This window comes from Phyllobates terribilis, unplaced genomic scaffold (assembly GCF_046119375.1).
Source record: "Phyllobates terribilis strain yellow unplaced genomic scaffold, ASM4611937v1 Scaffold_729__1_contigs__length_748246, whole genome shotgun sequence".
NCBI classification, from domain to species: Eukaryota; Metazoa; Chordata; class Amphibia; order Anura; family Dendrobatidae; genus Phyllobates; species Phyllobates terribilis.
The window spans coordinates 235,994-257,164 of NW_027363489.1; the positions used below are offsets into that span (position 1 = coordinate 235,994).

The 21,171-nt window shown below is 45.0% G+C and overlaps 13 non-coding genes across 13 annotated transcripts; all 13 read left to right on the forward strand.

Moving 5' to 3' along the window:
- Nucleotides 1–125: 125 nt before the first annotated feature.
- LOC141237378 (U2 spliceosomal RNA) lies at nt 126–307 on the forward strand. The gene has a single exon (XR_012302932.1). It is a non-coding gene; the product is annotated as a U2 spliceosomal RNA (small nuclear RNA).
- Nucleotides 308–1,428: 1,121 nt separating this feature from the next.
- On the forward strand, nt 1,429–1,619 carry LOC141236950 (U2 spliceosomal RNA). The gene has a single exon (XR_012302517.1). It is a non-coding gene; the product is annotated as a U2 spliceosomal RNA (small nuclear RNA).
- A 1,122-nt stretch (nt 1,620–2,741) lies between these two features.
- Nucleotides 2,742–2,932, forward strand: LOC141236951 (U2 spliceosomal RNA). The gene has a single exon (XR_012302518.1). It is a non-coding gene; the product is annotated as a U2 spliceosomal RNA (small nuclear RNA).
- Nucleotides 2,933–4,054: 1,122 nt separating this feature from the next.
- Nucleotides 4,055–4,245, forward strand: LOC141236952 (U2 spliceosomal RNA). Its single transcript, XR_012302519.1, has one exon. It is a non-coding gene; the product is annotated as a U2 spliceosomal RNA (small nuclear RNA).
- A 1,120-nt stretch (nt 4,246–5,365) lies between these two features.
- LOC141237354 (U2 spliceosomal RNA) lies at nt 5,366–5,556 on the forward strand. The gene has a single exon (XR_012302909.1). It is a non-coding gene; the product is annotated as a U2 spliceosomal RNA (small nuclear RNA).
- A 6,179-nt stretch (nt 5,557–11,735) lies between these two features.
- Nucleotides 11,736–11,925, forward strand: LOC141236838 (U2 spliceosomal RNA). The gene has a single exon (XR_012302429.1). It is a non-coding gene; the product is annotated as a U2 spliceosomal RNA (small nuclear RNA).
- Nucleotides 11,926–13,046: 1,121 nt separating this feature from the next.
- LOC141237247 (U2 spliceosomal RNA) lies at nt 13,047–13,237 on the forward strand. The gene has a single exon (XR_012302803.1). It is a non-coding gene; the product is annotated as a U2 spliceosomal RNA (small nuclear RNA).
- Nucleotides 13,238–14,356: 1,119 nt separating this feature from the next.
- Nucleotides 14,357–14,547, forward strand: LOC141236954 (U2 spliceosomal RNA). Its single transcript, XR_012302521.1, has one exon. It is a non-coding gene; the product is annotated as a U2 spliceosomal RNA (small nuclear RNA).
- Nucleotides 14,548–15,667: 1,120 nt separating this feature from the next.
- LOC141236955 (U2 spliceosomal RNA) lies at nt 15,668–15,858 on the forward strand. Its single transcript, XR_012302522.1, has one exon. It is a non-coding gene; the product is annotated as a U2 spliceosomal RNA (small nuclear RNA).
- Nucleotides 15,859–16,979: 1,121 nt separating this feature from the next.
- Nucleotides 16,980–17,170, forward strand: LOC141236956 (U2 spliceosomal RNA). Its single transcript, XR_012302523.1, has one exon. It is a non-coding gene; the product is annotated as a U2 spliceosomal RNA (small nuclear RNA).
- Nucleotides 17,171–18,294: 1,124 nt separating this feature from the next.
- LOC141236957 (U2 spliceosomal RNA) lies at nt 18,295–18,485 on the forward strand. The gene has a single exon (XR_012302524.1). It is a non-coding gene; the product is annotated as a U2 spliceosomal RNA (small nuclear RNA).
- A 1,121-nt stretch (nt 18,486–19,606) lies between these two features.
- Nucleotides 19,607–19,797, forward strand: LOC141236958 (U2 spliceosomal RNA). Its single transcript, XR_012302525.1, has one exon. It is a non-coding gene; the product is annotated as a U2 spliceosomal RNA (small nuclear RNA).
- Nucleotides 19,798–20,917: 1,120 nt separating this feature from the next.
- LOC141237368 (U2 spliceosomal RNA) lies at nt 20,918–21,108 on the forward strand. The gene has a single exon (XR_012302923.1). It is a non-coding gene; the product is annotated as a U2 spliceosomal RNA (small nuclear RNA).
- Nucleotides 21,109–21,171: the final 63 nt, after the last annotated feature.

The following is a 21,171-nucleotide window of genomic DNA, read 5'->3' on the forward strand; positions in this document are numbered from 1 at the left end:
CCTCGCTGTGGCCTTCTGGCTCGGAGGGATGGGGATGGTTTATTGGGGACCCTCTCCTCCGGGAAGGGTCCACATGAATCCTCGCCTCGTGCGCTGTTTTGGTGTGACTTCGGTCACATTTTTCAGTGCCTTGGATGCAGCTTCAATCAAAAAATCTGTTCTTATCAGTTTAATATCTGATACGTCCCCTATCTGGGGACCATATATTAAATGGATTTTTAGAACAGGGAGATGGAAAAAGAGCTTGCTCTGTCCACTCCACGCATTGACCTGGTATTGCAGTATCTCCAGGACCGGTGCACCCCTTCTTTAATGCAGTTTCTAAAATCAGAAAGAATTGAATTCAATGCTTTTTGTTCATTTTGCTTGTTTGTCGGATTTTGGGATGGACTCTTTGGCTTTGCTTTTCTTCTCCTCATTGGATTTTTCATGTTAAAAGTTGCAGAAGCCAGATGACAAGCTCATTTTGGTTCAACTTCAGCAACTGTGCATTGCATTGCCATGTAATGTAATGTAATGCAATGCTATCTATCTAGCTCTCCCTCTATACTTCCTTTTGGATAAACAGACATATTAGGCAAGCATTTTGGAGCTTTCACCTAAATAACTACAGGTGGTGAGATAAGCTGCACAATATAATTGACCTTTCAGTATATTGTTGCACACACACCATCTATTTAGCAAATGCCCTTGTTATCAACAGCAGCCTTTTAAACTCACCTGAGCTAACAGGTATGTGAGCTGGTTACTCTGCTGCGCTTAAAATTTCTTTTTTGGTTTGCTACAATGCCTTTTCTGAAACGTTGTCTCCCTCTGCTGGAACACTGACTTCTTTCATTTAATGCCTGCAGACTATAAAAGAGAAACCAACCCAAAAAGTTTGGTTGATTAGTCTGTGGCATTCTTTTAAACTGTTGCTTATGGCGGTCTCTGTGAGCTTCTCAGTAACATTCAGCCATCCAGGTATCCCGCCTGCAGTAGACGGAATGTGGCAATGGAACGCTGGCTGCGCGTGTCATAATAGGCTCTGAGCCTTTATATACCTGCGCACAGCAGCAGCCACCTTCAGTCTGCTGCTGGACAGCCAGCAGCAGCAGCAGCAGGAGAGGTAATTAATCAGCAACCCTCCTGCTAAGGGTAGACAGCTGCTCGTTCCACCCCCCCCCCCGCCTTAATTGGTTCTCCTCCCTTCCAACGGTGTTGAGGCGGGTGGGAACAGCCGGGGGTTGAGGGTACTGTGCTAAAAGAGGTGGAGTTATGCAGATCTAAAATGCGTGGATTGCAGCAGCAGCAAGCCGAAAAGTGCAGGCATGTGAGGGATCTAGAGGTTGACAGCATGTCTTCTTAACGGGAGTCCAGGTGGCCATCTCCACAAATGGACTTTTCAGAATCCTTGGGTGGCACCGTAGTCGGAAACCAATTCTGGTTATCGCTTCTCGGCCTTTTGGCTAAGATCAAGTGTAGTATCTGTTCTTATCAGTTTAATATCTGATACGTCCCCTATCTGGGGACCATATATTAAATGGATTTTTAGAACAGGGAGATGGAAAAAGAGCTTGCTCTGTCCACTCCACGCATTGACCTGGTATTGCAGTATCTCCAGGACCGGTGCACCCCTTCTTTAATGCAGTTTCTAAAATCAGAAAGAATTGAATTCAATGCTTTTTGTTCATTTTGCTTGTTTGTCGGATTTTGGGATGGACTCTTTGGCTTTGCTTTTCTTCTCCTCATTGGATTTTTCATGTTAAAAGTTGCAGAAGCCAGATGACAAGCTCATTTTGGTTCAACTTCAGCAACTGTGCATTGCATTGCCATGTAATGTAATGTAATGCAATGCTATCTATCTAGCTCTCCCTCTATACTTCCTTTTGGATAAACAGACATATTAGGCAAGCATTTTGGAGCTTTCACCTAAATAACTACAGGTGGTGAGATAAGCTGCACAATATAATTGACCTTTCAGTATATTGTTGCACACACACCATCTATTTAGCAAATGCCCTTTTTATCAACAGCAGCCTTTTAAACTCACCTGAGCTAACAGGTATGTGAGCTGGTTACTCTGCTGCGCTTAAAATTTCTTTTTTGGTTTGCTACAATGCCTTTTCTGAAACGTTGTCTCCCTCTGCTGGAACACTGACTTCTTTCATTTAATGCCTGCAGACTATAAAAGAGAAACCAACCCAAAAAGTTTGGTTGATTAGTCTGTGGCATTCTTTTAAACTGTTGCTTATGGCGGTCTCTGTGAGCTTCTCAGTGACATTCAGCCATCCAGGTATCCCGCCTGCAGTAGACGGAATGTGGCAATGGAACGCTGGCTGCGCGTGTCATAATAGGCTCTGAGCCTTTATATACCTGCGCACAGCAGCAGCCACCTTCAGTCTGCTGCTGGACAGCCAGCAGCAGCAGCAGCAGGAGAGGTAATTAATCAGCAACCCTCCTGCTAAGGGTAGACAGCTGCTCGTTCCACCCCCCCCCCCCGCCTTAATTGGTTCTCCTCCCTTCCAACGGTGTTGAGGCGGGTGGGAACAGCCGGGGGTTGAGGGTACTGTGCTAAAAGAGGTGGAGTTATGCAGATCTAAAACGCGTGGATTGCAGCAGCAGCAAGCCGAAAAGTGCAGGCATGTGAGGGATCTAGAGGTTGACAGCATGTCTTCTTAACGGGAGTCCAGGTGGCCATCTCCACAAATGGACTTTTCAGAATCCTTGGGTGGCACCGTAGTCGGAAACCAATTCTGGTTATCGCTTCTCGGCCTTTTGGCTAAGATCAAGTGTAGTATCTGTTCTTATCAGTTTAATATCTGATACGTCCCCTATCTGGGGACCATATATTAAATGGATTTTTAGAACAGGGAGATGGAAAAAGAGCTTGCTCTGTCCACTCCACGCATTGACCTGGTATTGCAGTATCTCCAGGACCGGTGCACCCCTTCTTTAATGCAGTTTCTAAAATCAGAAAGAATTGAATTCAATGCTTTTTGTTCATTTTGCTTGTTTGTCGGATTTTGGGATGGACTCTTTGGCTTTGCTTTTCTTCTCCTCATTGGATTTTTCATGTTAAAAGTTGCAGAAGCCAGATGACAAGCTCATTTTGGTTCAACTTCAGCAACTGTGCATTGCTTTGCCATGTAATGTAATGTAATGCAATGCTATCTATCTAGCTCTCCCTCTATACTTCCTTTTGGATAAACAGACATATTAGGCAAGCATTTTGGAGCTTTCACCTAAATAACTACAGGTGGTGAGATAAGCTGCACAATATAATTGACCTTTCAGTATAATGTTGCACACACACCATCTATTTAGCAAATGCCCTTGTTATCAACAGCAGCCTTTTAAACTCACCTGAGCTAACAGGTATGTGAGCTGGTTACTCTGCTGCGCTTAAAATTTCTTTTTTGGTTTGCTACAATGCCTTTTCTGAAACGTTGTCTCCCTCTGCTGGAACACTGACTTCTTTCATTTAATGCCTGCAGACTATAAAAGAGAAACCAACCCAAAAAGTTTGGTTGATTAGTCTGTGGCATTCTTTTAAACTGTTGCTTATGGCGGTCTCTGTGAGCTTCTCAGTGACATTCAGCCATCCAGGTATCCCGCCTGCAGTAGACGGAATGTGGCAATGGAACGCTGGCTGCGCGTGTCATAATAGGCTCTGAGCCTTTATATACCTGCGCACAGCAGCAGCCACCTTCAGTCTGCTGCTGGACAGCCAGCAGCAGCAGCAGCAGGAGAGGTAATTAATCAGCAACCCTCCTGCTAAGGGTAGACAGCTGCTCGTTCCACCCCCCCCCCCCGCCTTAATTGGTTCTCCTCCCTTCCAACGGTGTTGAGGCGGGTGGGAACAGCCGGGGGTTGAGGGTACTGTGCTAAAAGAGGTGGAGTTATGCAGATCTAAAACGCGTGGATTGCAGCAGCAGCAAGCCGAAAAGTGCAGGCATGTGAGGGATCTAGAGGTTGACAGCATGTCTTCTTAACGGGAGTCCAGGTGGCCATCTCCACAAATGGACTTTTCAGAATCCTTGGGTGGCACCGTAGTCGGAAACCAATTCTGGTTATCGCTTCTCGGCCTTTTGGCTAAGATCAAGTGTAGTATCTGTTCTTATCAGTTTAATATCTGATACGTCCCCTATCTGGGGACCATATATTAAATGGATTTTTAGAACAGGGAGATGGAAAAAGAGCTTGCTCTGTCCACTCCACGCATTGACCTGGTATTGCAGTATCTCCAGGACCGGTGCACCCCTTCTTTAATGCAGTTTCTAAAATCAGAAAGAATTGAATTCAATGCTTTTTGTTCATTTTGCTTGTTTGTCGGATTTTGGGATGGACTCTTTGGCTTTGCTTTTCTTCTCCTCATTGGATTTTTCATGTTAAAAGTTGCAGAAGCCAGATGACAAGCTCATTTTGGTTCAACTTCAGCAACTGTGCATTGCATTGCCATGTAATGTAATGTAATGCAATGCTATCTATCTAGCTCTCCCTCTATACTTCCTTTTGGATAAACAGACATATTAGGCAAGCATTTTGGAGCTTTCACCTAAATAACTACAGATGGTGAGATAAGCTGCACAATATAATTGACCTTTCAGTATATTGTTGCACACACACCATCTATTTAGCAAATGCCCTTGTTATCAACAGCAGCCTTTTAAACTCACCTGAGCTAACAGGTATGTGAGCTGGTTACTCTGCTGCGCTTAAAATTTCTTTTTTGGTTTGCTACAATGCCTTTTCTGAAACGTTGTCTCCCTCTGCTGGAACACTGACTTCTTTCATTTAATGCCTGCAGACTATAAAAGAGAAACCAACCCAAAAAGTTTGGTTGATTAGTCTGTGGCATTCTTTTAAACTGTTGCTTATGGCGGTCTCTGTGAGCTTCTCAGTGACATTCAGCCATCCAGGTATCCCGCCTGCAGTAGACGGAATGTGGCAATGGAACGCTGGCTGCGCGTGTCATAATAGGCTCTGAGCCTTTATATACCTGCGCACAGCAGCAGCCACCTTCAGTCTGCTGCTGGACAGCCAGCAGCAGCAGCAGCAGGAGAGGTAATTAATCAGCAACCCTCCTGCTAAGGGTAGACAGCTGCTCGTTCCACCACCCCCCCGCCTTAATTGGTTCTCCTCCCTTCCAACGGTTTTGAGGCGGGTGGGAACAGCCGGGGGTTGAGGATACTGTGCTAAAAGAGGTGGAGTTATGCAGATCTAAAACGCGTGGATTGCAGCAGCAGCAAGCCGAAAAGTGCAGGCATGTGAGGGATCTAGAGGTTGACAGCATGTCTTCTTAACGGGAGTCCAGGTGGCCATCTCCACAAATGGACTTTTCAGAATCCTTGGGTGGCACCGTAGTCGGAAACCAATTCTGGTTATCGCTTCTCGGCCTTTTGGCTAAGATCAAGTGTAGTATCTGTTCTTATCAGTTTAGTATCTGATACGTCCCCTATCTGGGGACCATATATTAAATGGATTTTTAGAACAGGGAGATGGAAAAAGAGCTTGCTCTGTCCACTCCGCGCATTGACCTGGTATTGCAGTATCTCCAGGACCGGTGCACCCCTTCTTTAATGCAGTTTCTAAAATCAGAAAGAATTGAATTCAATGCTTTTTGTTCATTTTGCTTGTTTGTCGGATTTTGGGATGGCTCTTTGGCTTTGCTTTTCTTCTCCTCATTGGATTTTTCATGTTAAAAGTTGCAGAAGCCAGATGACAAGCTCATTTTGGTTCAACTTCAGCAACTGTGCATTGCATTGCCATGTAATGTAATGTAATGCAATGCTATCTATCTAGCTCTCCCTCTTTACTTCCTTTTGGATAAACAGACATATTAGGCAAGCATTTTGGAGCTTTCACCTAAATAACTACAGGTGGTGAGATAAGCTGCACAATATAATTGACCTTTCAGTATATTGTTGCACACACACCATCTATTTAGCAAATGCCCTTGTTATCAACAGCAGCCTTTTAAACTCACCTGAGCTAACAGGTATGTGAGCTGGTTACTCTGCTGCGCTTAAAATTTCTTTTTTGGTTTGCTACAATGCCTTTTCTGAAACGTTGTCTCCCTCTGCTGGAACACTGACTTCTTTCATTTAATGCCTGCAGACTATAAAAGAGAAACCAACCCAAAAAGTTTGGTTGATTAGTCTGTGGCATTCTTTTAAACTGTTGCTTATGGCGGTCTCTGTGAGCTTCTCAGTGACATTCAGCCATCCAGGTATCCCGCCTGCAGTAGACGGAATGTGGCAATGGAACGCTGGCTGCGCGTGTCATAATAGGCTCTGAGCCTTTATATACCTGCGCACAGCAGCAGCCACCTTCAGTCTGCTGCTGGACAGCCAGCAGCAGCAGCAGCAGGAGAGGTAATTAATCAGCAACCCTCCTGCTAAGGGTAGACAGCTGCTCGTTCCACCACCCCCCCGCCTTAATTGGTTCTCCTCCCTTCCAACGGTTTTGAGGCGGGTGGGAACAGCCGGGGGTTGAGGGTACTGTGCTAAAAGAGGTGGAGTTATGCAGATCTAAAACGCGTGGATTGCAGCAGCAGCAAGCCGAAAAGTGCAGGCATGTGAGGGATCTAGAGGTTGACAGCATGTCTTCTTAACGGGAGTCCAGGTGGCCATCTCCACAAATGGACTTTTCAGAATCCTTGGGTGGCACCGTAGTCGGAAACCAATTCTGGTTATCGCTTCTCGGCCTTTTGGCACGATCTATCAGGTTTACCTGTGTGGTCTTGCCTGTGAGGTGCTCTTGGTACCCTTTCTCTCGGCCTGGGGGGATCGTTCCTTTTCGGAGGGACTTAACCCCCCTGCTGCTATTGGGAGGAAGGATTAGTCCGGGAGCAACGGGAAGGGATCCCATGAAGGCTTGCGCCTTTCAGAGAGAAGAGTCGGTACGTTCCTGAGTGAAGGATGCCGGCAACGCTCACATATTCATCGGGTGATGCCCGGATGCGGAACACCGTGAGGATTGAAGTTGGAGCAGGATCGAGGACGGAGAAGAACTTGGACTACATCTGCCATAGGATTCTGCTTGGAGTTCTGGAGTTTCGGCGGGAAGACATATTCTGCTTCCAGGACAATGAGTACAAGGGGACTTACACCATCACCTTCAAGAGCCAGGGATGCTGTCACCAACTCGTACAAAAGGTAAATGAGAAAAACTACTTAGATGAATTGGATGGACTAACCTTTTGTCTCTTGTATGCCTATGACGAGATCCCTATCGTGGTGCATTTCCCGAACCCCTTTGTGGAGGCTGCAGACATCTCGACCTACCTTATCCGTTATTGTGATGATCTGAGATACCTGGGCACTGTGAAGAACGCGGTAGGCTTCTGGTGCGGCAAGAGGAGGTACATGGCCCGTCTAAAGAGGGACCCAAGCGGAGTGGGAGGAATGCTACACCCTCCCTCAACATTTGTGATCGGTAAGAGCAGAGGCTACTTATTTTACCCTGGAATGCCGGTATGTTGCAGGAACTGTGGACAAATGGGTCATACCCAAACGTCCTGCACGGGCAGGAAAGTAGACCGCTGCAATAATTGCAGCTGTTACGGACATTTAATGAAGGACTGTCCCGCTGGGAGGAAATGCAATCTTTGTGGTGAGGCGGGGCACATGTTCCGAGGATGCCCCAACAGGACCAGGACCAGGACTTACGCAGAAGCTGCATCTTCTGCAGCTGAGCCGATGCGCCCGCCGGTCTTCACTGGCGGGCCGGCGTCGGAGGGCGGTTCGAAGGGCGAGAAGGCTGGGATGGAGCAGGGAGCCGGAGGCCCCTCTGGGGCGGCCCCTGCATCGAAGTCCCTTAACGATGGGCGGACCTCGCATGGACCGGAGCGGAGGGGTCCTCCTTCTGGGAGGGTATCCTCCGTGTCGATGGTTCCCGATACCGATCCTGTTGGGCTGGAGGGTGGTGCCCCTGTGCGGTTGGCTACAGGGGACCACGCAGCGATGGCCTCAGGATCTTCCAGGGCGATTAGCCAGCCAGATGAGGGGGCTTTGCTTCTAGGTGGCGAACATCAGGGAATCTGTGTTGGTGATCTTATCCTGATGGACCAGTCTCTCCCCCTGGAGGAGGTGGAGGAAGAGGAGGACTGCACCAGTGACCTAGTGGAGTCTGCCCCGAAAAAGAGACGGAATGTCGAAGCCCCAGCGTCTCCTGGAATGTGGCTGGGAACCGTGACCTACGAGGGGGCAACCGCCGGCTCACAGAATATCGAGTCATTTGGGTCCTCTAGCCCGGATGTCCTGGAGCAATTTGGCATACAGGGCTTTGAGTCAGGTGTCCTCATGGAAGATCCACCACCCTGACCTATGAATGCCCACATTAAGACTTGTCTCACTGAATGTGAGGTCATTAAAGAGCCCAGTTCGTAGGGCTGCTCTATTTAAGTACTTAGAAACCACTGACTTTGACATATGTTTATTACAGGAATGCGGGATACAACATGCACTAAATTATAATGACATCAAGACAGATTGGAGACTGGGGCCCTCCATCTGGTCTGGCTCCAATGACAACAAGTCAGCGGGGGTGGGCTTCCTCTGTCGTGGGAGAAATATTGCTATAAATACTGTCACAGAAATAGTACCAGGCAGAGTGGTTTTAGTGCATTTTAAATTTAATGGTTTTACCCTACGTGTAATGAATGTTTATGCTTCCCCTGATAAGCAAGAGAGAATTAATTTATTTGGGATATTGCCATTGTACTGTACTGGGTCATCTCCCCTGATCGTAGGGGGTGATTTTAATTGTCTTTGTGCTAGTGAACAACGAGCGGGGGGTGACCCTGTACGCAAATTGGATAAGTCATGTCATCTATTGAAAGATTTTATAACTGATTTTAAATTATGCGATGCGTGGAGGTCACTCCTGCCGACGGACCCTGGTTATACGTGGTCCGGAAGAGGGGTGTCCTCCAGGATCGATTTTATTTTCCTATCAGATGATTTTAACCCTGTAAAATGTGTTTTAACATCAAATATATTTTCTGACCATAAGGGCTTGGAGGTGCACCTAGAATACCGGGATGAACAGAGGGTCAACAGGGGCCTCTGGCGTCTAAGTACTTACCTGCTGGAGGACCCTCTGATTCGACAAGACTTTGGTAAAGCCTATCAAGCCTGGCGGCGACAAAAACCTTCTGATGCCCCTATGGTAACCTGGTGGGAAAATTTGAAAAAAAAAGTCAGAATGTTTTTTATAAAAGCAGGGAGACGTAAAGCTAGAGAGAAAAAAAGATGTTTTAGTGATCTTAACACCAAACTACAAACACTTTTTAAATTCAAAGAGCTAGGGGTGGAGGTGGGAGATGATATTGCTAGCCTAAAAACTGAAATTCAGAACTGCATAGACACAAAGGGGAAAGAGATTATTTTTAACTCTAGAGTGCAGCACTTGGAGGAGGGGGAGAAGTGCTCTCGCTTCTTCTTCAAAAAAGTCATGGATAAAAGAGAAGTGATCACAAATCTAGAGGGTGAAACATCTATGCAGGGAATGTTGAATGCTACTTTTAACTTTTATAAGCATCTTTTTAGTAAAAAGTGTATAGATGAGTCCTTTTTATCTGATGCTCTTAATGATCTCGATTTTAAGTTAAATTTTACAGACCAGGAGTTTTTAGAACGCGATATTGTTTTAGAGGAATTATTTTATGTTTTTAAAAGTTTCTCTAAGGGCAAAGCACCTGGGTGTGATGGACTACCTGTAGAGTTTTATCTTACTTTTTGGGACATTTTAAAAGAGGACCTTTTTATGCTTTTTAAAGAAGTTTTTATTTGTGAACAGTTGCCATTTTCATGGAGGAGAGGAGTGGTGTCTTTGATATATAAAAAAGGTGATCGCAGTGCTCTAGCGAATTGGAGACCCATAACTCTCCTAAACGTCGATTACAAGGTACTTGCTAAGGTGGTTGCAAACCGGCTCAGGAATGTCATTGCCAAACTAATCCAGCCTGAGCAGGTTTGTAGTGTACCAGGCAGAAGTATTTCAGAGGTTTTAAACGTATTAAGGGATGTAATTTGGTATTCCAGAGACCGGGGTCAAAATGTAGCTCTTTTAGCCCTAGATTTTGAAAAAGCTTTCGATAGAGTGTCTCATAGATTTCTTTTTAGAGTTTTAAAAAGAATGGGTATCCCTAATATGCTTTTAAATTGTATTAAGATTTTATATAAAAATTGTTTTAGTCAAATTTCTCTTAATGGCTTTTTAACAGATGGAGTTCCCCTTGAGTCCGGAGTGAAGCAGGGATGCCCCTTGTCGCCCATCCTGTTCATCTGCGCCATGGAGCCCCTGCTGAGCGCAATAAGGAAAGACAAAGTGATTAGAGGGGTTCCTGTTCCTGGCGGAGGTGGCAGTGATGTGAGAGTCTTTGGCTACATGGATGACGTGACGGTTGTGTGCGTGGACCCTGCTTCCCTCCGGAGGGCGGTGTTGCGCATTGAATTTTTTTCCCAGGCATCCGGGTTTAAACTTAATTTAAATAAATCTGAATGTCTGACTTTGGGATCCTGGGACACCGCCCAACTCCCGCAGCTCACTATAAAACGAGACAATGTAAAAATTCTTGGAGTTGTTTTTAACGAGGAGAATGTGGGAACTCAAAGCTGGGAGAATGTCATAGAAAAAATGTCAAAGAAAATATCATTTTGGGGTTTGAGGTCCCTAACAATGGAGGGGAAAATTTTAATTATAAAATCAGTGTTGTTACCCCTCATACTGTATATAGCTATGGTGTACCCCCCCTCTGATGTTTTAATTAAAAAAATGACTAGGATGATCTTTATGTTTTTATGGAACTCCAAAATGGAAAAATTAAGGCGAGAAATAATGAGGAAGAATAAAATGAACGGCGGAAGGGATGTCCCCGACTTACATATTTATTTGTATTTAAATTATTTCTGCTTTTGTTTCAAACATTTTAATGGTAATAGTGCGCTAAGTTATTTTTTAAAATATACTTGTGGGATGATTTTTAAAAGATGGTTTAAGTTGTCGTTGAATTCCCCTGTTTTACTATGCCCCCCCAAACACCAAGCAATCTTAGAAAAGACTGTTCGATTTTATAGCCTTGGTGATTTTAATATGGACATTTTTAAAGACCGCAAGAAGCTTTTATCTTTTCTGAGGAGGAATGAAGATGTGACCCCCATAGTAAATTTCTCAGAAGAGAGATCGAAGCAAGTTTGGAAGAATGTCTTCGGGAAATTCTTAGCAAATGGACATAAGGACATCGCATGGATGGTGGTCCACCAGTGCCTCCCCACCAGAGAGTTTCAACACAGGAGAGGCCTGGTGGCCAGAGCAAAATGCCCCAGAGACTCATGTGTTAATGACGAAACCACCTTGCACCTTATGTGGAATTGCCCATTTGCACAGGAACTTTGGCACAAAGTTGGGATTCTTTTAAAATGGACTTGCGGTTTAAGAGATTTTAACCATGAATATGTTTTATATGGCCTTTTTAAATGTCCGACCCCTCAACAGTATTGTATATGTTGGTGTATGATTAACTGTTTTAAAGACGCCCTTTGGAAGGCACGCAATATTTTACTTTTTAAACGTGATGCTATTTCTGTGAAGGATTGTCTTAAAATTGCTTTTAGCCAGATGTATATTTATTACTTGAGGGATGTCAAATGTATTGGGAGGAGGGATGCTAATCGTATATGGGGTTTTTATGGGTGGAATTCTGTGTTTTAATAATGTACTGTTTGTGTTGTTGTTTTTGATTGTAAACCATCTTTTACGCACTTAATAAATTATGTTGAAACCTGATCTGTTCTTATCAGTTTAATATCTGATACGTCCCCTATCTGGGGACCATATATTAAATGGATTTTTAGAACAGGGAGATGGAAAAAGAGCTTGCTCTGTCCACTCCACGCATTGACCTGGTATTGCAGTATCTCCAGGACCGGTGCACCCCTTCTTTAATGCAGTTTCTAAAATCAGAAAGAATTGAATTCAATGCTTTTTGTTCATTTTGCTTGTTTGTCGGATTTTGGGATGGACTCTTTGGCTTTGCTTTTCTTCTCCGCATTGGATTTTTCATGTTAAAAGTTGCAGAAGCCAGATGACAAGCTCATTTTGGTTCAACTTCAGCAACTGTGCATTGCATTGCCATGTAATGTAATGTAATGCAATGCTATCTATCTAGCTCTCCCTCTATACTTCCTTTTGGATAAACAGACATATTAGGCAAGCATTTTGGAGCTTTCACCTAAATAACTACAGGTGGTGAGATAAGCTGCACAATATAATTGACCTTTCAGTATATTGTTGCACACACACCATCTATTTAGCAAATGCCCTTGTTATCAACAGCAGCCTTTTAAACTCACCTGAGCTAACAGGTATGTGAGCTGGTTACTCTGCTGCGCTTAAAATTTCTTTTTTGGTTTGCTACAATGCCTTTTCTGAAACGTTGTCTCCCTCTGCTGGAACACTGACTTCTTTCATTTAATGCCTGCAGACTATAAAAGAGAAACCAACCCAAAAAGTTTGGTTGATTAGTCTGTGGCATTCTTTTAAACTGTTGCTTATGGCGGTCTCTGTGAGCTTCTCAGTGACATTCAGCCATCCAGGTATCCCGCCTGCAGTAGACGGAATGTGGCAATGGAACGCTGGCTGCGCGTGTCATAATAGGCTCTGAGCCTTTATATACCTGCGCACAGCAGCAGCCACCTTCAGTCTGCTGCTGGACAGCCAGCAGCAGCAGCAGCAGGAGAGGTAATTAATCAGCAACCCTCCTGCTAAGGGTAGACAGCTGCTCGTTCCACCCCCCCCCCCGCCTTAATTGGTTCTCCTCCCTTCCAACGGTGTTGAGGCGGGTGGGAACAGCCGGGGGTTGAGGGTACTGTGCTAAAAGAGGTGGAGTTATGCAGATCTAAAACGCGTGGATTGCAGCAGCAGCAAGCCGAAAAGTGCAGGCATGTGAGGGATCTAGAGGTTGACAGCATGTCTTCTTAACGGGAGTCCAGGTGGCCATCTCCACAAATGGACTTTTCAGAATCCTTGGGTGGCACCGTAGTCGGAAACCAATTCTGGTTATCGCTTCTCGGCCTTTTGGCTAAGATCAAGTGTAGTATCTGTTCTTATCAGTTTAATATCTGATACGTCCCCTATCTGGGGACCATATATTAAATGGATTTTTAGAACAGGGAGATGGAAAAAGAGCTTGCTCTGTCCACTCCATGCATTGACCTGGTATTGCAGTATCTCCAGGACCGGTGCACCCCTTCTTTAATGCATTTTCTAAAATCAGAAAGAATTGAATTCAATGCTTTTTGTTCATTTTGCTTGTTTGTCGGATTTTGGGATGGACTCTTTGGCTTTGCTTTTCTTCTCCTCATTGGATTTTTCATGTTAAAAGTTGCAGAAGCCAGATGACAAGCTCATTTTGGTTCAACTTCAGCAACTGTGCATTGCATTGCCATGTAATGTAATGTAATGCAATGCTATCTATCTAGCTCTCCCTCTATACTTCCTTTTGGATAAACAGACATATTAGGCAAGCATTTTGGAGCTTTCACCTAAATAACTACAGGTGGTGAGATAAGCTGCACAATATAATTGACCTTTCAGTATATTGTTGCACACACACCATCTATTTAGCAAATGCCCTTGTTATCAACAGCAGCCTTTTAAACTCACCTGAGCTAACAGGTATGTGAGCTGGTTACTCTGCTGCGCTTAAAATTTCTTTTTTGGTTTGCTACAATGCCTTTTCTGAAACGTTGTCTCCCTCTGCTGGAACACTGACTTCTTTCATTTAATGCCTGCAGACTATAAAAGAGAAACCAACCCAAAAAGTTTGGTTGATTAGTCTGTGGCATTCTTTTAAACTGTTGCTTATGGCGGTCTCTGTGAGCTTCTCAGTGACATTCAGCCATCCAGGTATCCCGCCTGCAGTAGACGGAATGTGGCAATGGAACGCTGGCTGCGCGTGTCATAATAGGCTCTGAGCCTTTATATACCTGCGCACAGCAGCAGCCACCTTCAGTCTGCTGCTGGACAGCCAGCAGCAGCAGCAGCAGGAGAGGTAATTAATCAGCAACCCTCCTGCTAAGGGTAGACAGCTGCTCGTTCCACCCCCCCCCGCCTTAATTGGTTCTCCTCCCTTCCAACGGTGTTGAGGCGGGTGGGAACAGCCGGGGGTTGAGGGTACTGTGCTAAAAGAGGTGGAGTTATGCAGATCTAAAACGCGTGGATTGCAGCAGCAGCAAGCCGAAAAGTGCAGGCATGTGAGGGATCTAGAGGTTGACAGCATGTCTTCTTAACGGGAGTCCAGGTGGCCATCTCCACAAATGGACTTTTCAGAATCCTTGGGTGGCACCGTAGTCGGAAACCAATTCTGGTTATCGCTTCTCGGCCTTTTGGCTAAGATCAAGTGTAGTATCTGTTCTTATCAGTTTAATATCTGATACGTCCCCTATCTGGGGACCATATATTAAATGGATTTTTAGAACAGGGAGATGGAAAAAGAGCTTGCTCTGTCCACTCCACGCATTGACCTGGTATTGCAGTATCTCCAGGACCGGTGCACCCCTTCTTTAATGCAGTTTCTAAAATCAGAAAGAATTGAATTCAATGCTTTTTGTTCATTTTGCTTGTTTGTCGGATTTTGGGATGGACTCTTTGGCTTTGCTTTTCTTCTCCTCATTGGATTTTTCATGTTAAAAGTTGCAGAAGCCAGATGACAAGCTCATTTTGGTTCAACTTCAGCAACTGTGCATTGCATTGCCATGTAATGTAATGTAATGCAATGCTATCTATCTAGCTCTCCCTCTATACTTCCTTTTGGATAAACAGACATATTAGGCAAGCATTTTGGAGCTTTCACCTAAATAACTACAGGTGGTGAGATAAGCTGCACAATATAATTGACCTTTCAGTATATTGTTGCACACACACCATCTATTTAGCAAATGCCCTTGTTATCAACAGCAGCCTTTTAAACTCACCTGAGCTAACAGGTATGTGAGCTGGTTACTCTGCTGCGCTTAAAATTTCTTTTTTGGTTTGCTACAATGCCTTTTCTGAAACGTTGTCTCCCTCTGCTGGAACACTGACTTCTTTCATTTAATGCCTGCAGACTATAAAAGAGAAACCAACCCAAAAAGTTTGGTTGATTAGTCTGTGGCATTCTTTTAAACTGTTGCTTATGGCGGTCTCTGTGAGCTTCTCAGTGACATTCAGCCATCCAGGTATCCCGCCTGCAGTAGACGGAATGTGGCAATGGAACGCTGGCTGCGCGTGTCATAATAGGCTCTGAGCCTTTATATACCTGCGCACAGCAGCAGCCACCTTCAGTCTGCTGCTGGACAGCCAGCAGCAGCAGCAGCAGGAGAGGTAATTAATCAGCAACCCTCCTGCTAAGGGTAGACAGCTGCTCGTTCCACCCCCCCCCCGCCTTAATTGGTTCTCCTCCCTTCCAACGGTGTTGAGGCGGGTGGGAACAGCCGGGGGTTGAGGGTACTGTGCTAAAAGAGGTGGAGTTATGCAGATCTAAAATGCGTGGATTGCAGCAGCAGCAAGCCGAAAAGTGCAGGCATGTGAGGGATCTAGAGGTTGACAGCATGTCTTCTTAACGGGAGTCCAGGTGGCCATCTCCACAAATGGACTTTTCAGAATCCTTGGGTGGCACCGTAGTCGGAAACCAATTCTGGTTATCGCTTCTCGGCCTTTTGGCTAAGATCAAGTGTAGTATCTGTTCTTATCAGTTTAATATCTGATACGTCCCCTATCTGGGGACCATATATTAAATGGATTTTTAGAACAGGGAGATGGAAAAAGAGCTTGCTCTGTCCACTCCACGCATTGACCTGGTATTGCAGTATCTCCAGGACCGGTGCACCCCTTCTTTAATGCAGTTTCTAAAATCAGAAAGAATTGAATTCAATGCTTTTTGTTCATTTTGCTTGTTTGTCGGATTTTGGGATGGACTCTTTGGCTTTGCTTTTCTTCTCCTCATTGGATTTTTCATGTTAAAAGTTGCAGAAGCCAGATGACAAGCTCATTTTGGTTCAACTTCAGCAACTGTGCATTGCATTGCCATGTAATGTAATGTAATGCAATGCTATCTATCTAGCTCTCCCTCTATACTTCCTTTTGGATAAACAGACATATTAGGCAAGCATTTTGGAGCTTTCACCTAAATAACTACAGGTGGTGAGATAAGCTGCACAATATAATTGACCTTTCAGTATATTGTTGCACACACACCATCTATTTAGCAAATGCCCTTGTTATCAACAGCAGCCTTTTAAACTCACCTGAGCTAACAGGTATGTGAGCTGGTTACTCTGCTGCGCTTAAAATTTCTTTTTTGGTTTGCTACAATGCCTTTTCTGAAACGTTGTCTCCCTCTGCGGGAACACTGACTTCTTTCATTTAATGCCTGCAGACTATAAAAGAGAAACCAACCCAAAAAGTTTGGTTGATTAGTCTGTGGCATTCTTTTAAACTGTTGCTTATGGCGGTCTCTGTGAGCTTTTCAGTGACATTCAGCCATCCAGATATCCCGCCTGCAGTAGACGGAATGTGGCAATGGAACGCTGGCTGCGCGTGTCATAATAGGCTCTGAGCCTTTATATACCTGCGCACAGCAGCAGCCACCTTCAGTCTGCTGTTGGACAGCCAGCAGCAGCAGCAGCAGGAGAGGTAATTAATCAGCAACCCTCCTGCTAAGGGTAGACAGCTGCTCGTTCCACCCCCCCCCCCGCCTTAATTGGTTCTCCTCCCTTCCAACGGTGTTGAGGCGGGTGGGAACAGCCGGGGGTTGAGGGTACTGTGCTAAAAGAGGTGGAGTTATGCAGATCTAAAACGCATGGATTGCAGCAGCAGCAAGCCGAAAAGTGCAGGCATGTGAGGGATCTAGAGGTTGACAGCATGTCTTCTTAACGGGAGTCCAGGTGGCCATCTCCACAAATGGACTTTTCAGAATCCTTGGGTGGCACCGTAGTCGGAAACCAATTCTGGTTATCGCTTCTCGGCCTTTTGGCTAAGATCAAGTGTAGTATCTGTTCTTATCAGTTTAATATCTGATACGTCCCCTATCTGGGGACCATATATTAAATGGATTTTTAGAACAGGGAGATGGAAAAAGAGCTTGCTCTGTCCACTCCACGCATTGACCTGGTATTGCAGTATCTCCAGGACCGGTGCACCCCTTCTTTAATGCAGTTTCTAAAATCAGAAAGAATTGAATTCAATGCTTTTTGTTCATTTTGCTTGTTTGTCGGATTTTGGGATGGACTCTTTGGCTTTGCTTTTCTTCTCCTCATTGGATTTTTCATGTTAAAAGTTGCAGAAGCCAGATGACAAGCTCATTTTGGTTCAACTTCAGCAACTGTGCATTGCATTGCCATGTAATGTAATGTAATGCAATGCTATCTATCTAGCTCTCCCTCTATACTTCCTTTTGGATAAACAGACATATTAGGCAAGCATTTTGGAGCTTTCACCTAAATAACTACAGGTGGTGAGATAAGCTGCACAATATAATTGACCTTTCAGTATATTGTTGCACACACACCATCTATTTAGCATATGCCCTTGTTATCAACAGCAGCCTTTTAAACTCACCTGAGCTAACAGGTATGTGAGCTGGTTACTCTGCTGCGCTTAAAATTTCTTTTTTGGTTTGCTACAATGCCTTTTCTGAAACGTTGTCTCCCTCTGCTGGAACACTGACTTCTTTCATTTAATGCTTGCAGACTATAAAAGAGAAACCAACCCAAAAAGTTTGGTTGATTAGTCTGTGGCATTCTTTTAAACTGTTGCTTATGGCGGTCTCTGTGAGCTTCTCAGTGACATTCAGCCATCCAGGTATCCCGCCTGCAGTAGACGGAATGTGGCAATGGAACGCTGGCTGCGCGTGTCATAATAGGCTCTGAGCCTTTATATACCTGCGCACAGCAGCAGCCACCTTCAGTCTGCTGCTGGACAGCCAGCAGCAGCAGCAGCAGGAGAGGTAATTAATCAGCAACCCTCCTGCTAAGGGTAGACAGCTGCTCGTTCCACCCCCCCCCCCCCCGCCTTAATTGGTTCTCCTCCCTTCCAACGGTGTTGAGGCAGGTGGGAACAGCCGGGGGTTGAGGGTACTGTGCTAAAAGAGGTGGAGTTATGCAGATCTAAAACGCGTGGATTGCAGCAGCAGCAAGCCGAAAAGTGCAGGCATGTGAGGGATCTAGAGGTTGACAGCATGTCTTCTTAACGGGAGTCCAGGTGGCCATCTCCACAAATGGACTTTTCAGAATCCTTGGGTGGCACCGTAGTCGGAAACCAATTCTGGTTATCGCTTCTCGGCCTTTTGGCTAAGATCAAGTGTAGTATCTGTTCTTATCAGTTTAATATCTGATACGTCCCCTATCTGGGGACCATATATTAAATGGATTTTTAGAACAGGGAGATGGAAAAAGAGCTTGCTCTGTCCACTCCACGCATTGACCTGGTATTGCAGTATCTCCAGGACCGGTGCACCCCTTCTTTAATGCAGTTTCTAAAATCAGAAAGAATTGAATTCAATGCTTTTTGTTCATTTTGCTTGTTTGTCGGATTTTGGGATGGACTCTTTGGCTTTGCTTTTCTTCTCCTCATTGGATTTTTCATGTTAAAAGTTGCAGAAGCCAGATGACAAGCTCATTTTGGTTCAACTTCAGCAACTGTGCATTGCATTGCCATGTAATGTAATGTAATGCAATGCTATCTATCTAGCTCTCCCTCTATACTTCCTTTTGGATAAACAGACATATTAGGCAAGCATTTTGGAGCTTTCACCTAAATAACTACAGGTGGTGAGATAAGCTGCACAATATAATTGACCTTTCAGTATATTGTTGCACACACACCATCTATTTAGCAAATGCCCTTGTTATCAACAGCAGCCTTTTAAACTCACCTGAGCTAACAGGTATGTGAGCTGGTTACTCTGCTGCGCTTAAAATTTCTTTTTTGGTTTGCTACAATGCCTTTTCTGAAACGTTGTCTCCCTCTGCTGGAACACTGACTTCTTTCATTTAATGCCTGCAGACTATAAAAGAGAAACCAACCCAAAAAGTTTGGTTGATTAGTCTGTGGCATTCTTTTAAACTGTTGCTTATGGCGGTCTCTGTGAGCTTCTCAGTGACATTCAGCCATCCAGGTATCCCGCCTGCAGTAGACGGAATGTGGCAATGGAACGCTGGCTGCGCGTGTCATAATAGGCTCTGAGCCTTTATATACCTGCGCACAGCAGCAGCCACCTTCAGTCTGCTGCTGGACAGCCAGCAGCAGCAGCAGCAGGAGAGGTAATTAATCAGCAACCCTCCTGCTAAGGGTAGACAGCTGCTCGTTCCACCCCCCCCCCCGCCTTAATTGGTTCTCCTCCCTTCCAACGGTGTTGAGGCGGGTGGGAACAGCCGGGGGTTGAGGGTACTGTGCTAAAAGAGGTGGAGTTATGCAGATCTAAAATGCGTTGATTGCAGCAGCAGCAAGCCGAAAAGTGCAGGCATGTGAGGGATCTAGAGGTTGACAGCATGTCTTCTTAACGGGAGTCCAGGTGGCCATCTCCACAAATGGACTTTTCAGAATCCTTGGGTGGCACCGTAGTCGGAAACCAATTCTGGTTATCGCTTCTCGGCCTTTTGGCTAAGATCAAGTGTAGTATCTGTTCTTATCAGTTTAATATCTGATACGTCCCCTATCTGGGGACCATATATTAAATGGATTTTTAGAACAGGGAGATGGAAAAAGAGCTTGCTCTGTCCACTCCACGCATTGACCTGGTATTGCAGTATCTCCAGGACCGGTGCACCCCTTCTTTAATGCAGTTTCTAAAATCAGAAAGAATTGAATTCAATGCTTTTTGTTCATTTTGCTTGTTTGTCGGATTTTGGGATGGACTCTTTGGCTTTGCTTTTCTTCTCCTCATTGGATTTTTCATGTTAAAAGTTGCAGAAGCCAGATGACAAGCTCATTTTGGTTCAACTTCAGCAACTGTGCATTGCATTGCCATGTAATGTAATGTAATGCAATGCTATCTATCTAGCTCTCCCTCTATACTTCCTTTTGGATAAACAGACATATTAGGCAAGCATTTTGGAGCTTTCACCTAAATAACTACAGGTGGTGAGATAAGCTGCACAATATAATTGACCTTTCAGTATATTGTTGCACACACACCATCTATTTAGCAAATGCCCTTGTTATCAACAGCAGCCTTTTAAACTCACCTGAGCTAACAGGTATGTGAGCTGGTTACTCTGCTGCGCTTAAAATTTCTTTTTTGGTTTGCTACAATGCCTTTTCTGAAACGTTGTCTCCCTCTGCTGGAACACTGACTTCTTTCATTTAATGCCTGCAGACTATAAAAGAGAAACCAACCCAAAAAGTTTGATTGATTAGTCTGTGGCATTCTTTTAAACTGTTGCTTATGGCGGTCTCTGTGAGCTTCTCAGTGACATTCAGCCATCCAGGTATCCCGCCTGCAGTAGACGGAATGTGGCAATGGAACGCTGGCTGCGCGTGTCATAATAGGCTCTGAGCCTTTATATACCTGCGCACAGCAGCAGCCACCTTCAGTCTGCTGCTGGACAGCCAGCAGCAGCAGCAGCAGGAGAGGTAATTAATCAGCAACCCTCCTGCTAAGGGTAGACAGCTGCTCGTTCCACCCCCCCCCTGCCTTAATTGGTTCTCCTCCCTTCCAACGGTGTTGAGGCGGGTGGGAACAGCCGGGGGTTGAGGGTACTGTGCTAAAAGAGGTGGAGTTATGCAGATCTAAAACGCGTGGATTGCAGCAGCAGCAAGCCGAAAAGTGCAGGCATGTGAGGGATCTAGAGGTTGACAGCATGTCTTCTTAACGGGAGTCCAGGTGGCCATCTCCACAAATGGACTTTTCAGAATCCTTGGGTGGCACCGTAGTCGGAAACCAATTCTGGTTATCGCTTCTCGGCCTTTTGGCTAAGATCAAGTGTAGTATCTGTTCTTATCAGTTTAATATCTGATACGTCCCCTATCTGGGGGCCATATATTAAATGGATTTTTAGAACAGGGAGATGGAAAAAGAGCTTGCTATGTCCACTCCACGCATTGACCTGGTATTGAAGTATCTCCAGGACCGGTGCACCCCTTCTTTAATGCAGTTTCTAAAATCAGAAAGAATTGAATTCAATGCTTTTTGTTCATTTTGCTTGT